This window comes from Lissotriton vulgaris, chromosome 6, assembly GCF_964263255.1.
Source record: "Lissotriton vulgaris chromosome 6, aLisVul1.2, whole genome shotgun sequence".
NCBI lineage: Eukaryota > Metazoa > Chordata > Amphibia > Caudata > Salamandridae > Lissotriton > Lissotriton vulgaris.
In genome coordinates this window covers 1858442655-1858460863 of record NC_141694.1, presented here as the reverse complement: position 1 = coordinate 1858460863, position 18209 = coordinate 1858442655, and positions in this window count along the sequence as shown.

Genomic DNA, 18209 nt, shown 5'->3' with positions numbered 1-18209 from the left:
ATCTGAACCAATCAAACACTCACACCCAGTCAAAAGATCTGGGTTTGATCCATCACCGTTCTTTAGCGCACTCTGCCACCCCAGTTCAGACATGGCTATATGCAAATCAGTCTGACCCTGTGCCTCATGGGAACCGTACAGCCCGAACTGCCAAGCCATGCCTTCCCTGGACCGGAAACAAACTTCTGAGGACCGGTTTCTGGCATTCCAGCCGTCTTCAGCCCGGCTTGCTTGAATCCAGTGGCAAAGTGAGCAAGGTACTCACGTCTGAGCATACCGTGCCACACTTATGGTGGCCAAAAGCGGTACAAAATGGGGTGGTGATGGACGGAGCATCTGAACCAATCAAACACTCACACCCAGTCAAAAGATTTGGGTTTGATCCATCACCGTTCTTTAGCCCACTCTGCCACCCCAGTTCAGACATGGCTGTATGCAAATCAGTCTGACCCTGTGCCTCATGGGAACAGTCCAGCCCGAACAGCCAAGCCATACCTTCCCTGGACCAGAAACAAGCTTCCGAGGACCGGTTTCTGTCATTCCAGCCGTCTTCAGCCCGGCTTGCTTGAATCCAGTGGCAAAGTGAGCAAGGGACTCACATCTGAGCATACCCTGCCACACTTATGGCGGCCAAAAGCGGTACAAAAGGGGGTGGTGCTGGATGGAGCATCTGAACCAATCAAACACTCACATCCAGTCAAAAGATCTGGGTTTGATCCATCACCGTTCTTTAACCCACTCTGCCACTAATAATGTTGGATCTCTCCTCAGCATTTGACACGATCAAACAAAACAAAATAATTGACCCGCTTGAAACAAGGATGGGGTTATCAGGTCCAGTGTTAAATTGGTTTATCTCGTTCCTTCAAAGTAGAACTCAAAGATTCAAAGTTGACCACAACCTTCCCAACAGTAAACCAGTCTCAATTGAAGTTCCACAAGGATCCGCACTCTCACCAACTCTTTTCAACCTGTATTTATTTATTTATTTATTTTCGAGATTTTTATTGCGCAAACAAATACCCGAAGGTGTCTCGGTGCATGTGGCGGATAGAGAGACTGAGCAGCAGGCTTACTGGTTGAACAACCATGTCTTTAAGAGCCTACGAAAGCTCATCAGATTGGGGGCAGTTTTTATGGTGAGTGGCAGAAGGTTCCAAAGTTTAGGTGTGGCAACCAAGAAGCGCCTGTCTCCCCAGGTTGCCGTTCTCGTGCGAGGTACCGGAAGCAGGCAGGTGTTGGCGGATCTCAGCTGTCTCTTGGGGCTGTACAACTGGAACGCTTCAATCAGAAACTTTGGACCGACGCCATGCACTGCCTTGTAGGCGATGCAGAGGGCCTTGAATTTAATACGGCCCTCTACTCTTAGCCAATGCAGGTGACGAATGGCTGGAGTGGTTGGCTGGCGGCGGGGAATGTCAAGAAGAATTCTTGCAGCCGCATTCTGTATGGACTGCAACTTAGATAGAATGAGTTTCTCAGTATTAAGGAAGAGGGCATTCCCGTAGTCGATTTTGGAAAACACTAGGGTGGAGACCAGGGTCTTCCCAGCTGAGGAACCCATCACCGAAATTCTGAAATGAAATAACATTCAATATCACATGTACGAGGATGATACTCAACTGTATATGACGATTTCTTATCCTACAACATCACTACTCTCAACTATGCTCTTTTAAAAGTCCAACAATAGTTATTTCACAACCACCTTTTTCTAAATTCACTCAAAACTGAATTTCTCTTGCTTGCCCCCACAATCATACTGCGCCCATTAAGGACTGGCTCAAACAACTAACACCCCTCAACTACACCCCACATGTTGTTAACTTCACTAGATCACTAGGCCTAAACTTGGACAAGTGCCTGAATATGCAGGATCACATCAGTGCTACAACAAGAGAAGCCAGTCACCAAATCTGCACATTAAGGAAAATCAAACAGTTCCTACTGCCCACTGACCTGCGACAAGCTGGCCAATCCCTTGTTATTTCCCATTTCGACTACAGAATGGCAACCCTGGCTGGCCTGCCCAAGGATAAACTGGCCCCCCATAAGGGACACTTTAAACTCTGCTGCCAGACTCATCACCGGCTCAAGAAAGCGTGACCACATCACACCTGATCTAATCCAACGAAACTGGCTTTCCCTCGATGCAAGGAGCAGGTACAAGGTAGCCTGTGTGACACACAAAGCACTGCATCAGAATACACCCATTTACCTGGCAAATAAACTTGAACTATCGGATGGGAATTGCGCACTAAGAAGTTCAAACACTCCACTGTGAAACCACCAAAGTTTTAAAAAAAGAGAACTTACAACCGCCCCCTTCTCCGGTCTTCCTCCGAGAATATGGAACGCTCTCCCGACAGAAATCAAAACAATCCCTTCGACCTCTAATTTTAAAAAAACAAGTCAAAGGCCTTCTCATGAATTACATGTGACTATAGTATTGTAACCTCACAAATTATCTTTAAGCAGCTTTGGAAAAAAAAAATGTCATCCACCTCAGCTACCTTATGGAAACTTTTGTGCTGATCGGTCAAGTGGGAGTGCAAGAAAACAGGGCTTTCAAAACACATTTTCGCCATTTGTTTTTCCATAGGAAAATTAGACGCAGCTACAGCCAAAATGGATGAATGAACTTCACCAAATTTGGCAGAAAGGAAGATCTTGGCCCAGAAAGCGTGCCTTTTGTGCACTTCCATTCAGTCCTTTTTGAGAGATTAAAGTTAAAAAAAACATAATTTTTTCAAGCTGCAGAGGATCCGTGGAACTGACACACCTAGAGATAAGATCTGATTTGCTCCCACCACATCAAAAAAGATGTGTAGGTAGCCATCTTAGGACTCGGGGACTGAGTCCTCTGCCATGAAAATAAGTTTCAAAAAGATATAGATATTTCACACAGCTAAGGATCCGCAGAGCTGACTGAGCTAGAGATAAGATATGATAGGCTACCACCACATCAACAAAGGTGTGTAGGTAGCCATTTTAGAAATCAGGGAAAGAGTTCCTATCCTGGAAATAAGTTTACAAAAATATGTAAAGGGTCAGAGTAGAGATACCCTGTTCACCTAGGCCTGATAGGGGGGTCCCACAGGGGTGCCCCTGAGCCAAAAATGTGCGATTCTTTCATGGGACCATTCTGAAATTAATCTGTGCATTTCAGCTTTGGAGTTGCTTTGGAATGGTGAAGGGTGAGATAGGAATAAGAATCCTGGGATGTTTGCTGCTGGAGGATAGTGCTTGTGTATGGGCACAGCCAGTGTTCGGTAGATGTAGGGAAGGTTGATGTAGAATGTTGAGGATGTGACATTTGGTGTTTTTGGGGGCATGTGGCATGGAGTTATAGGATGATAGGTGGTTGGGCTGTGTTGTTAGGGTGTAGAAAAGAGGAAATTATGTTTATTTTGCCTACACTATGATTTCTGATAGGCCCGAATCCAAACATTGGAAGGCTATTTCCCACCAGGTTTATACTATCTCCTGGTTCTAGTCTCTGTGCCTTATTACAGGTCTGGCAGCCCACAGATTGCCAGACTCATGGAGCGCAGAGGTGGCAGTCTTCCGACTGCTCTATTAAGACCAAGGCGGTTGGGCCACCTTGGGACCACAGCCACCGCCAGGCATCAGAGAACCCTGATGGTGCTTTGGCAGTCTTGAGGCCGCAATATGCTTGGCAGGACCACCACAGTCCCATCTAGCATATTACGAGTTTCCTCACTGTAACACTTATCATTGCGTTGGACTGCCATGAAAAGTGTGGTGGTGAGATAATGTGTCTCTGTTCCATGTGGTGCATGCAGGGGGCACAACATGTGCCTCCCTGTGTGCAGGTACTGAGTTTGTAATTCCCATTGCTGTGCCTAATTCATAGGCAGTGCTGTGGGAAGGCCCAAAAAGCGCCTGCCAGACAGGAAAAAACTCCTAATCTGGAGGGTGTTTCACCCACCGATTTGGTGGTGCTCCTTTCCACCCCGCCAAACTTTGTAATAAGGCCCTCTGTCTTTTGTGATTTTGAGTGTTTACCTTTATTACTCATGTTTACAAAATACTTTACATTTAAAATTACGCTACACTTACATTTATATTAAGGTAACCAGAAACGATGCACCTGGTCATTAGAAAATGCAGAGGTTCTTACTGAATCCACTCCCAGTATCCTGCCTCTGTACTATTGAGGTGCTTCATTTTATTCCATAGATTTGTCTATTATCATCATGTTACCTGAACACCCTTGTACCAGGGCTGTATGTACCTTCCAGCAAGGACAGTAAGATGCAGATGCAGTAACAGAAACAAAAACACATAAAATACAAAAAAGAAATGTAGTTTGTGTGCCTGACCTGGGAGTCTCTTGTGTTCCACACAATGGCGCTAGCATTGACGACAACTTTTTGACCTTCTGGAGCTCCTTCATCAAATCTGCCCACGTTTATGAAGCCAAAGGTTTTGTTCTGCACCTGCACATTGATAATGCTGTATACCGCCGGGACGTCGCCGTTCTCATCAAACAATACCGTGTCACCAGTTTTAGTTGTAAAGTGGACGCTTTTCACATAATGAAGAACCTGTATTTGTGAAGAGCACAGAGACAGAAGTGCAACGTGACACAATTACCATAATGGACGTCAATTCACCAAAATGCCTGGGGTAGCGGAAGTGACATCACCCGCACTTTGACCTTCACTTTCACTCACACACGCACACATGCTTACATATACACACAAGTTTACACTTACACAAACCCTCTCTCATATAAGCACACTCACCCGTACACACACACGCAACATACATTTATGAGCATTTTGTTTTTATTCACTGCAGATGCTCTCTATGAAGGTTCACCCCAAACTTTTCTGTCTACTCACTTTCTATTTTTGCTGATTATTTTTGTTGACCAACGCTTCTTGACTCAGTTCATCGGTTTTGGAACTGACACATCACCACCACTGCGAAAAAAATCAATTCATCACCTCGATTGTGGTATCGACATTGGCATATCGCTCGTCTGCACCCCTCATCTCGCTATTGCAACCAGGTTCAAGGTAATGTGTTCAGCGGTCCTGCATGGCTCCTGTATCTGCGGTACAAAAGGGGGTGGTGATGGACGGAGCATCTGAATCAATCAAACACTCACACCCAGTCAAAAGATCTGGGTTTAATCCATCACCGTTCTTTAGGCCACTCTGCCATCCCAGTTCTGACATGGCTGTATGCAAATCAGTCTGACCCTGTGCCTCATGGGAACAGTCCAGCCCGAACTGCCAAGCCATGTCTTCCATGGTAAATAACAAATTCCAGTGTACATGCACATCTGTGCATGTACACCTGTGCCATGTGGCACACAGACATGCCCTAAGGACATGTATGTGTGTCACATGGCACACAAGCCAGAAACAGGGGTGAAACAGGGTGTCAAAGGGACACCCTGTCCCCTTTGTAAAATCAGTAAATTTACCGATTCGGTAATTACCGAATCGGTATTTGCTATGGAATCCTATGGGCTTCAAGGCCCATAGGAATCAATGGCAAATACAGATTCGGTAATTACCTACCGATTCGGTATTTTTACCAAATATTTTACATACATAGCAATTACCGAATAGTAAATACCGAATCGGTAAAATTTGGTATTTACCATTCGGTAATTTGCTATTACCTACATCTGGGCCTTGGTGTCCAGTTATGTGGTGAGGGGTGAAATAGATACATGATTGTCATGCTATAAAGTGGCACTAAGAGTGCACAAGGTCCTGGAGGAGTCCTGCGAGATGACTTATGGAGGTCCATGCCTACGGAGGGCAGGGATACACTCTTAACATTGGAGGTGGGGGCCAGACACACTACACTATAATGAAAGCCATTCTAGATAGCAAGTTTGGTCTGACCCATGAGAAATACAGATTCAGGGTCAGCCACAAGATTTCATCACAGACATGGGTGTATTTCTTAGATGATGCTACCAAGGCACTAAATTAGGTTGTACAACCCTGTATGCTCTTCTCCCGTGCTGCCCCTCACCCAGTCCAGGAGAAGAATATACAGGAATGTACAACATCATTTTCAAGGAGCACATGCTTGATATCTGTTTTACAAGCTGCATCAACACCTATGTGATAGCAAGCTGACTGATCCCAGGAAGCTTGCTGAGGAGACAGACATCTGGTTCAGCACAAGAGTGTCCACAAAGGTACCTGGGGGTGACGCCAAGAAGGGTGGTTCAGGTTTCTCCAAACAGTGCGTTGGAGGTCAAGGGAGAAACAGATAAGTCTCAACTTAATGGGGAAGGAAAGGTTTTGAATGTCCTTACTGAGAAGAAGATGTAAGGTTCTGATGGACGGTGGCCCCAGGAGCCCCATTTGTAACCAGCTTCTTTGATTGTCCTTAACTAGGATACACATAAGGGTAGTCGGAGTTCACTGAATTTCACTCCTCAGAATTCTGCAGAGTCACCGAAAAACTTTGCAGAGTTCCATCTGCGGGAGGAGCAATAATATGATTTATAAATAGCAATGCAACTGCCAGTATCAGTGACTCCTCTGCACCTCACTGGCAAAAGACAGTCCCCATACACCCGCCTACACCCGCTCCCTGGCACATTAATGCCACTTCTTACTATCCTAGTAAAGACCTCATCTGGGCTGACGGAGCAGCTAAGTGGTTTGGGGCTTCGACTCGGTCCAGTGAAAAAGAGAACCACGTAGCCACTGAGCACTTCAGCTGCCCCAGGCCTCCGTCCACCAAGACACCAATGTGACATTGCGGCCCGCTACAGGCACTGACCACTAGGCAGTGAGCCACTGCCTAGGTCACCACCCAACCGGCCCTCCACTTTTCGGAAAAGAAGGCTGGCTGCCCTAACTGAAATATCAAGAAGATTTTCAAGCACTGAGGGCAGCAGAGTATGTGCTCCAGAGTGTCTCCTTCTTCAACTCTCAAAAGGCTGATGCCAGAATCCAGTGCAGGTAGATACCATCTTCTCTTGAAGGGGGGGGGGGGGTGGATATGGGCTAACAAACGATGCAGCATACGGGGTGGGCTCTGGTCACATGTCTGTTTTGATTTATTTCATGTCAGATTATAGCATCTCTGATGTCAAGAAGAATTCACATGAGGTGGGATTACAGTGCTGCAATACATAAGTGCAAGGCCAAAGGGTGTGAACCACCTCAGAGAAAAGACTTGCTATGCACCATTATTCTACAGGGTGAGTGGCAACCAGGAAGTGTTTTCATGCGCAGGAAGCCATTCCAGGAGAAACAGGAAAAAGCAGGCAGTATCGCGTCCTTGCATTATTTAACCAGGTTACTGAGGACGTGGCATCAAATTGATGGCAGCTTTGTTAACTTAATGGCAGCTGCTTCCCCATGTAGCAAGGCAGAAACAGAGATGTTTAGCTCTTGATGGGATGAAATACACACTGTGCATCAGAAGGTGTGAGTAGCGAGCATGCCTAACTCCTCTTCGCCATCTCTAGGTGGAGTTATTTCACCGAACGTTGCACTCTGCCAGAGCACAGGTTTGTGGAAAGTATGCTGGCAGAGCGCAGTTTGCCACCAACCCCTAGACACAAGCAGGGGGACTCTTGCAGAAGAGATGGGAACCCTACAGGACAGGCTAATGTGGCCTCTGGGAAAAGAAGTCCCGAGGGGCATGTCATAGACCATGCCCTGATCGCCCTCTGTTGGAGATGGACTCAGTCATCACTTCAACCAGATGAAAGTGAATGGAATCCCATTTACTGCTCTGATGGATACCGGGGCTAGCCAGACTATGGTTGTGGAAAGTCTAGTCTCCCCAGAGCAGTACACTGGTCATGTCAATAGGGTGACTGCAGCCCAGGGGCAAGTATTTATCCACTCTATGGCCCTGGTGTCCCTAGAGTGGGTGGGAAGGTGACTCAGTGGTGGGTCATAGTTAGTCCCCAGATGCTCATTGACTGCATCCTGGGGAATGAGTTACCCCTGGTGTTGGGAGAACTAGGAGGGTCTTCCACCACTGGCTGTCTGGGGGTACCACTCCCAGACGGAGGATACAGAAGCCCAGATGGAAAGGTAGGGGGAGGAAAGACTCACCCCTGACTCCCGTTCAGCCTCAGGGTACAGACCCTGGGTTGAGCAACCAGTTTCAGACTTTCAACCCCGAACTAGTGGGAGGTGGAGTAGAGGAAATGTGCAAAACCCCTCGGGCTACTGACCCCCACTCTGAGAAGCCACAGAGAAGAGAAGGCTCAGGATGGGCTTGGGCCTGGCTGTTGACACTAACATCTGTCTGTGGCCTCTGTTGGTTGCTGTCCTTTGGGTCACAGTTTGGGTTGGGGCCAGAAGTCATACCCAAGGGGTGGAATGGGCCACATCACTTTGTTGTACTGTCTACCTACTGGGATGCATTGGTGAGCAAGTTAAGGTTAGGTGCTGCACAGATGGGTACTTAGATAAGGAGGATTCGCCATGGGTTAGCTCAGTGTCCTCAGAGAGTATAGACAGAGGGATCCAACTGGGTTCAGAGTCATAGATCTGGCAAGTGCCCCTGCAGTAGCTGTCCATTGTCCATGTACTATCTCCCTAAGCAGGGAATTCCATCAAGGTATTGATTAATCTACCCTGGTCTTAGGATGGAAGGGGGGGGTCGTGTTGGAAAATGCTTTACCACTGCTGACCAGTGCTAAAGTGCATGTGCTTCTCCTCTAAACATGATTACATTGATTTAGCCACAATTTGAACACTTAATTTATCCGTAAGTCACTACTATAATGTACTACCTGTGCCCAGGGCCTGTACATTAAATGTTATTAGTGGGCCTGCAGCACTGATTAGGCTTGGCATGTAAACTCCATTGCTAAGCCTTAAACTCCAATTCTATTACACACCCTGCCTTATCGGCCTAGGTGGCCGATAAGGCAGGGTGCTGTGTAAGTAAAAGGTAGGACATGCACTTTTGAGTTTTGCAAGTCCTATTAGTGAAAAACACCCACATTCATTTTTCAACAATGTGTGGCCTACTCCTCTCACAGGTTATCATTGGGAATGCCATTTTACACTTTTAAACTGTAATTCCTGAGTGGAAAAGAGTAGCTCGATCATGCTATATATCTTTGAAATGGCAATGATAAATCCTCTTTGCCGGTAAAGTTGGATTTAGCATTACTATTTTAGAAATGCCGCTTTCAGAAATTGGACATTTAAAGCTCGGTGTGATTGCAACCTGCATCCAATACACATCTGGAGGGGGTGACAGCTTGACTTTGCGCATTCGCTATAGACAGCCACACAAAAGGGAAGGTGATGTGTGTCTGAGTGCTCATCTGCATCCTGATGGCTCATCCTGGGTAGGATGGGAGAGATCAGCTGACACCTGTACCTGAATAGGCAGTCTGAAGCCAGGCCTCAAAAGAAAGCACCTCTGTGCCTATCGTGTAGTTCCTAGGAGTCCCAATGGACCTGCGCGTTTTGGGTGACCTAAACTGTAGGCTTGGTGTCCAAACTGACGCTGTACACCCCCACAGCATATGTAAGCCGTTATGTAAGCCGTTAGACAAGCAAGCTCTACAGTGTCAGCCCCCCCCCCCTGTATTTTAGAGTGGCAAAGGTCGTTTCTGGCAACCACTGAACATGACAACCCTGATTCCTCTGGGATCATGGAAAACAGTTCAGTACGTTTCGCTTGTGCTTGAGAATACACAGGGTGGCAATGTGGACATTTCAATAAGTATTTATTGGTCCAGCGACAGCCTTGTGAAAAACATATGTGCTGCGACAATCAGGAGACAGAAGCATACGACAGAGATTGCTAGTACCAATATCGTGAATAGTCGATACATTTCTACCATTGTGCTCATAGGATGAACTGAAGAAGTTCAGATTAAAACAGTAGCGCTTGCATATTCCTAAAATGCGCGCACTAAGTAATCTGCCTAAATGTACCTAGTCTAACCTGGATGTGTAGGTATATATGCATATAGCTATGTGTATCTGTAGTCACAAAACCCCTAGGGAAGAACCAGACCCCTCACCTGATGGTTTAGAATGAAGGAGCCCATCTCTGCGTTGAGGATGACTACCCACAAGAGATGTCAGACCGGTGCATGGCAGATATTCGGCATGCAAGACCCCCGTTTCAGCCTGGAAGGAATTCTCTAATTTGTAGGGGGGACTGAGGTCCTTTTATACTAAAGTGGCAACTCGATATGTATGTTGGATGTTTTGAAAACAATCATAATTGTTTTGAAAACAATCACCAATGTTTTTCTAAACAAATTTGATCATGCACAGCTGGCTGTTGGCAAAGGATGAAAAAGTAGTGACCCTTATACAGAATAAATCTGCCTTGCCTGGGGACATGTTTATGTACGAGAGGTACGGGGATTATGATAGAATACTTAGAGCCTGGTGTTGTGGAGACAGGAGCAAGCTACTAGGTGAATGGTCACCTGTTTATAATTGTTATTGTTGTGTGGCTGGGACAATGTATATAAAAATGGGGTATACTTCAATGAGACTATCCCAAAAGACATGACAGACCCTTCCTTGAAGTCACCCCCACTTCAAAGGCATAACTGGGTATAAGTACTGGATCTCTGACATCACCAAATCAGAAACTTCTGGACCTGTAAAGAACATCTATTAGAAGAATTGCTGTGCTGCTATAGGGACTGTAATGCTGCTGTACTTCTGCTCTGGAAGTAGTGCTTTTCTGTTGTCCTGCCCTGCAGCCTGCTGCTCTCTGACTCTGCTGAGGGAGAGCTGCACTCTGCCTTAAACCAATAGTGACCCCAAATGTTTTTTTATCTTACCTCCTGTTGTTAGAGTTTCAGGGATAGCAAAGTATCTCTACCTGCTCCTGTGCCTGGTCAATTTGAAGTGGATCCAGATACTTGCTCCAGACAATTTGACTTATCTTCAGTCTGCGTGCATCAGTACCGGCGCACAACCATGTTGTGGGAGCAGAATCAACACATCGCAGTCGGAATCAGCACATCGCCTAGAAAACTGACAGAATGGAACCAATACATTGCTGCTGCTACAGTTTGGGAGAATCAATGCATTCCCTCGACTGCATGGAGAACCCGACAGATCGTCTTCGGAACCAATGCTTCTCGGCTCGGCACATCGTCTTCAGAACCGATGCATCAATACCACTGCATGAAGCAAATCAAATCATCACCTCGACTGAAATATCCACATTGATGCATCGCTTTTCTGCACCATGCATCTCGCATTTGCGCCCAGGTACAAGGTCCTGTGTTCATCAGGCCTGTGTGGCTCTTGTAACTGGCCTGTGCTCCATCACAGCCGGCCTGAACTCTCGACTTTGCCCCGGTCCAGTACTCCCAGACAACCCTCCTTAGACGCTTTTTTCTTGTACGTGCTACAGACATTTTTATTCTTTGCAAATTCATATCTCAATTTCTGGTTATTAGATTTTTGTCTTTGTTTGGTCTTGATTTATTTATAAAATGGTTATCTATTTTTTTTTACCTGGGGTGAAGTCTTTTTCTGGTATTTTGATTGTGTTACTGTGTTTTGTGTTGCACAAATACTTTACACATTGCCTCCTAAGTTAGGCCTGTATGCTCAGTGCCAAGCTACCATGGGGTGAGCAAAGGATAATTTATGGTGTGTGACTGACTTATCCGGACTGGGATTATGGTCCCGATTTAGACAGGGTTCATACCTCCGCCAACTAGAGATCCAATTTCTAACAAGGTCATATTTCAGATAATTAAACTTCATTTGTATTTCAGTAGTAGTGAAAAATATACTATATATATATACATATATATATATATATATATATATATGTATACATACATCTTGTAGTATTTGTGTAGTAAAACAAATGCACAGAATACAAAGAGAATTGAGTCCCAAACAATGTCTATAACTTCCTTGTGTTCCTTGCACTGCTTTTGCCACCTCTGAGGACAAGAGCCGCATACGAATTGCCAGGGGTCGCAAGGGGCATTCACATTCAAAGTTTACACCTGTGATCCATGGTGACCCCTAAACGATGTCCATGATTACCATTAGCTTAATTCCTCAAGTCCATACTCTGCACCAATGCTAAAAGACACATCGAATCAGCAGCATAAAGGTTATCAGATTACTTCAGTGCATTTGTACACCTTTTTTCCACCCCACTTCTCCTCTCTCTTTGTGTCCCTCTCAACTCATGTACATTTCTTTTTTTCTGTTGGTCATTCAAACGGTATCTTGGATGTAACTGGCTCACAAAGTCACTCTGGGTTCCACTCCTACATTGCCTAAATTATCTGAGGGAGGCATTTAATATCTTGAAAGACACCACATTATTCAACTTGTTATTCATCAGTTTCCTGATCTATGTTATTTTCATCACGTTTACATATTCACAAATGATTGCAACTTGTAACTAACACGTGTTTCATGATTTCTAGGTTGTTTCTTCAGGGCTCTAATCTTAACCAATGCATAACTACCAGGTTATTTTTGACATTTTAGAAAATATTTATTCTGTAATGTTTACATTTAAAAATAAGAAATCCTTCTACAATAGATGTGCACAGTTTTAATGAAGGAAGTGACATCTTTAGTTGGTGCTGCTCAGGAGATGTATTACCTCTTTCATTTGGTTTTCTTGTAAAGTGAATCATGCCATGGTGTAGTAGGCTCAAATGATGTTGTTTGGATAAACTATTGATTTAAAAATATCGGGGAAAAGAAATGTCAGAGTAAATATTGTGACAGACAAATATTATGATGCAGAAGTATCATTGACAAGAATTTCATTTTTGAGGTAAGTGATATTGTTGTAAATAATATCAATATGTTTAATATTGCTTTCACTAACATAGTAGTTAAAAGTATAGTTTTTTCTTATTTAAATGCGCTTTAATTGATATATTAAATGAATGTATTGCTATTGTTTATATAAATGTTATTAGTTGTTTTTGAAATATATCTTGTATTTAGTTTTAAGTGATTTAGAATATTTTTATTAAATGCTAATAGTAATTTATGGTGTCATAGCAGGGTGTTGGTTTTGTAGGGGGATAGGTTAGGAAGTTAATTAAGTAATACATAATTAAGAATATTTGAAACATTTTATTTAATGATAGGATTGATATTTATAATGTATGTTATGTAATTCTGGTTTATTTTCATTATATGTTATTTGTGGGCTGTTAGGTTTTTAATTGAGTAATAATTAATTAACAATTAATTGTAAATTGTTAATTGATTGAATTTTAATTAAGTAATTAGGGGAATACTTATTTATTTTACTCATATTTTAGTTGTGGGATGCTAGGCATGTAGGGGTGTAGGTTAGTACGTTAATTAAGTAATAATTAATTAATAATGTATTACTAATTGCTAATTAAAAAATGTAATTGATTTTTAATTAGTAAACTATGGAATACTGATTTATTTTACTTATATTTTAGGTACAGGACCCTAGGTAATATGTAGGGTGTTAGGGAAGGTGTTATCATCAGTGATGTCATAAGCAGTGCATTGTGGATGTGTAAGTTATAGTTAGCTCAGGTAACTATAGCTGCTGAATTTCCATGACTTTATAAAGTGAAATCTGAACTATAACATCCCTGTAACCTTTGTGTTTTTTCAGTGAATAAGTTTTTTTAATTCTATTACCTAAGTCTAACGTCCTTTAACCTTTAGTTTTTTTCAGCAAATATCTAATGTTTTTTATGTGGTTTCCTAACTATAATGTCCTTGTAGCCTTGGTTCTTTTTATTGAATGTCTAGTTTTTTTTTAATGTAAAGTAATATTTAATTACCATACTTTAACCGCTGCCATGTGTGGGGCACTTTATCTAACTGCATTCAAGGTTTCAAGCGGGAGAGTCTGAATTGTCTGAAGATTGACTCTTTCTTTTATTGATTTTATTTAGCAATGTCTGTAGAGTGTACAGTTTGAAATTACACAAACTAATTTTTACTGCTCGCCTGAGAGTTTGAATACCCCAGAAACACTTACGAAAACAGCTACAAGGGCTGAAAAAGAACAGGTGGGGAGATTGCAAGGGAGGAGGTGTACAGTGGCTTGTGTGTTTCTATGGGGGTGTGCTTTCCCAACAAGAGTATCTCATTGTCCATGAACTATCTGCCCCCACTGATTTCTGGAGATCCAGCTTCGGGCCTGTAGTGAACTGCACCCAGCTGCCTGCAGAGGGCCAATGGGGCACAGGGTTACCAACAGAGGGTAGGACTCTTGTGAGTCATCTTAGGGCTGTGAGTAGTATTCAGACACTGAACAAGAGATTACCCCAGCTTGCAATGTTTAGCGCTGGTATGAGGGTAAAGCTGGTGGAGGGGGCACCTGCCCGGGCATCCATGCTGGTCTGAAATAGCAGTAATGAGGACTACTGTAGTGCTGAATATATGATAATAGTATGTAAAAATCTGACTATAGTGTGTCGAGACCACAATGGCAGAATACGTGCAATATTACTACATCTAATATCACATACAGTGCAAATTAATTGGCAAGCACAGATACACCGTCAGCCTACAAACTTGTGTTACATTTAGAACGGACCAGGTACAGACTTAAATCCACTGGTACAGCCATTGCACGTTTTGCACATCTATATAGGGGGCTACTATGGTTCCGACGTTAACAATGTTAATAATGAAAATGTCTCCAATCATTTTATATGAAGACAATTGTATTTAATAAACAAATCTTGGAGGTTTGTGACACTGTTTTTATTCAAATTTTAAGGAAAACTTAAACCTACTTTCTTTGACCTCTCATGCAATGATTACCCTAGAATTTGGGCTCACTCAGCTTACTATTTTAAATTATATAAACATAGTTAATTATCTATTTGATTCTCAAAATGCATCACTGCACCTTTTAAAGGGTCTAATCCGGGAAGACCAACTCCTCCAGGAAAAGGGCCACAGTGCAAACCGCAATAGAAAAAATTACTTTGTGCACATCCATGCCCTGATCATCCAAGTGCAAATTAAGGTTGCCCAAAATCGAGAAATTAGCGGGAATAATGAGGAGGAGGTGCCAGAAAACAGTATCTCTCAGGGCATATATCAGCTTAGAAGCCTAGTAGCGAGAGGCTCCTCTGGAAAAACTCAAGTTAAGATACCAAAAGGCATAGCTGGGGTAGACCCATTTAAAGAAATTATAGCCCCAAAACTGGGCTGTATGACTACCGAAGACTGGGCTAGCCCCAGAAGGAGGAAATATAGGAGGAGAAAAACGGATATACAAATACAAAATCTGAAGATTACGCCCTCATTAAGGACCTTCTTTAAAGTGGTGCCAAAAACCCTAATATTAAAAAAGCAAGACATTGCTCCCCCAATAAATGAGTCGTATCTGCCAGAAGAAAAAGTTATTATAAGTCTGAATAGTGATACTGGAAAGTCCCACTATTTCTCTAGAAGCAGCTGCTTCAAGCATTTTGATGCTGGAGAAGGAAAGGAACTCATGGTTTACTAGAGACATGGATCCCCAGCACCACAGGCAGGGAGCCCCAGATGAGACAAATAGCATATGGGGGTTAACGCGGGGGATACTAGTTTAGTAATTGCATCCCAATCCCAATCACAGCCCCAATCACTGTCAGACTTAATCCAGATATTAACATCTGAACTTAAGAGCAGATTTAGACATTTCTGAAATGAATCAATTGAGCGTGTGATAAGCTGGAATGGAAGTTAGGCGATCTCGCAGCCAGGACTTCCCTTTTGGAAACTTCAGTTAGAGATTTAATGCTTCAATCGGAAGCTATTAAGAAAGAGATTCTGCTTTTACGGGGGAATGAAGTGATGTTCAAAGAGAAATTTGAGTCTTTGGAGAACAATCAAAGAATGAACAACCTCAGTTTGTTGAAAGTTCCCGAGGGGGCAGAGGGGGCCGATGTGAAGGCGTTTGTGGCAAGACTGATTAAATTGGGAACCCAGATCGATTGTACAGTGCAAGATCTTGTTAACGATATACATAGGGTGCATAGAGACCCATTTAGGTTAGACCCAAACCAAATGAAGACAAGGAAGCTTCTGGTCTACTTCCACACCTACAAAATCAAAGAAGAAATTCTCACAAAGTGCCTAAAAAAGAAGACACTAGCAGTAGACGGCATCAACTTTGAGATAAGATCTGACGTATCTCAGATCACAGCTAACAAACAATGGGAGCTGGGTAAACTAATCGAACCCCTACAAAAACTGGGCGCCACAGTGCAGCTGAGATTCCCTGCCAGTCTGCGCGTAATGCATAAAAATAAGATGCAGAATTTTCGTCGGTTGGAGGAAGCTGAGGAATTTCTCAAATCCTTATCTGAAACAGGGATAAGTTAGCGAGAGTTGAGGGCGATGGTATTAACTACTCCCCTCCCTGTCATCCCCTCCCCTTCCCCTCTTTTTTCTTTTTCCCTTTTCTCTTCAAGTTGTTTATTCCACTTTTGTCTGTGAGTTGACTTAGTGAATTGGATAGCCTTAACAAGATAAAATCTATTTATTTCTTGTGTCTCTGGGGGGGCTTCCTTAGGCCTAGGGCATGAAAGAGGAAAAAGAGGGTTCTTTAGAGTGGGGGTGGAGGGTCTACGGGTATGGTTAGGTGCACTGGGTAGGCAGCAATGGGTACAAAATGAAAACAATGATCTCTTTGACTAAACTGGAGCTCCAGTTCCCTTATGACAAGTTACTTTAGGGATAAGTGCCAGTCAGAACATATAGCGTGAGTTTTTATCATGAAATGTAAAGAGGCTTAGAGTTAGGCATAGGAGAGAGAAGAACTTGCAATATTTGAGAGATGCCCCTGCCCAGATCATAATTCTCTAAGACACCTATTTGACTAGAGAGGAAATGAGAGACTTTTAAATCTAAAAGGTGGTTACAAAAAAGTATTTTCTGACCAACAACTGACTATAAGAGGGGTGGGAATATTAGTAACAAATAACCCTCATATTACAATAGAGGATAGTAGAGTGGACAAGGCCGGCAGTTGGGTTATTGTTATTGAGATGTTACCATCAGTTTCTATCAGGATACTAGGGCCCTAACTTAGATGACCCTGTCCCATTTAGTAACTTGTTATCAGAGGTCTTAAACTTCCCCAATCCAATTATTCTAGCTAAGGATTTCAGTGTTGTGCTTGACGGGAACCTGGACCGCTCTTCTAAAAGAAGAACTGTAATAAACAGCAAGATGTAGTTCTTGATAGAAACTTCTAATAAGCAACTAGGATGGTGCTACAGATGGAGAGAGAAAAAGGGTGCCCTGAAGAGCTTCACATTCAACAATAAAAAGTATGGGCATCAATCAAGAATCGATCTCTTCTTGATTCACAAAAACCTAAAAGATCAGGTCCACAAAGTCAGTCACGTAGGATCACACCTGTCTGACCATCCGGCTATTACTTTAGTGTTGACTCTCTTAAAGACCATGGTACAGAGGAGATGAACACTGGATCATACTATATTATTAGACGATGCTGTAGTTGAGAAACTTAGTTTTGAATCCCAGGTGTTTTTTGCAGCCAATACAGGTAGTGCACCATCAGGGGTTGTCTGGGACGCTTATAAGGCTTTTCTATCTATCCTATCCTTAAAAGCAAAAAATGCAGAGCTGAGGTGGTATAATTTGAGAGTAAGATACAGCAGCTGGAATAACAGTTACTAGGGAGTGGAGCAGAGCAGGGGTCGCTGCAAACCTCTCTTCAGGCTCTCAAACTGGATCTCTCAGGGGTAGTCAAAGAGAGATTACAAAAAATATGGCGAGCAAGTAAACTTGCCACTTTAATTATGGAGAAGGGTGTGGCAATCTATGTGCCTGGAAAGTGAGGAACAATCAGGCAAGATGCTTCATAAAGGAGGTTGAATGCGAGGTTTCAGGAAACACTATTCTAACAAGGGAGGGCATAGAAGAAGCCTTTTTAAGCCATTTCGAGAAGGTATACCAGGACGGCTTAGCAACAACGGAGAAAGAGGTTATGTTATGTTACCACAACTTGTGAAACGTGACAGCTTCCCCAGCAACAAGGCGTCTCGGCGCTGACAGCAGAGCAACTGACACGCACAGCTGGAGCAGGGGCACAGGCTACGATGCATGTAACAGGTGTGTTTTAATGGCCTTCCTGAATTCTAAGTAGTCGTTGAAGCCCCAGATGTGAGTAGGGATCAAGTTCCAGAGGCGAGCCGCCCTATTGCGGAAGGAACGGCCTCCAGCCCGGACTCACCGTGT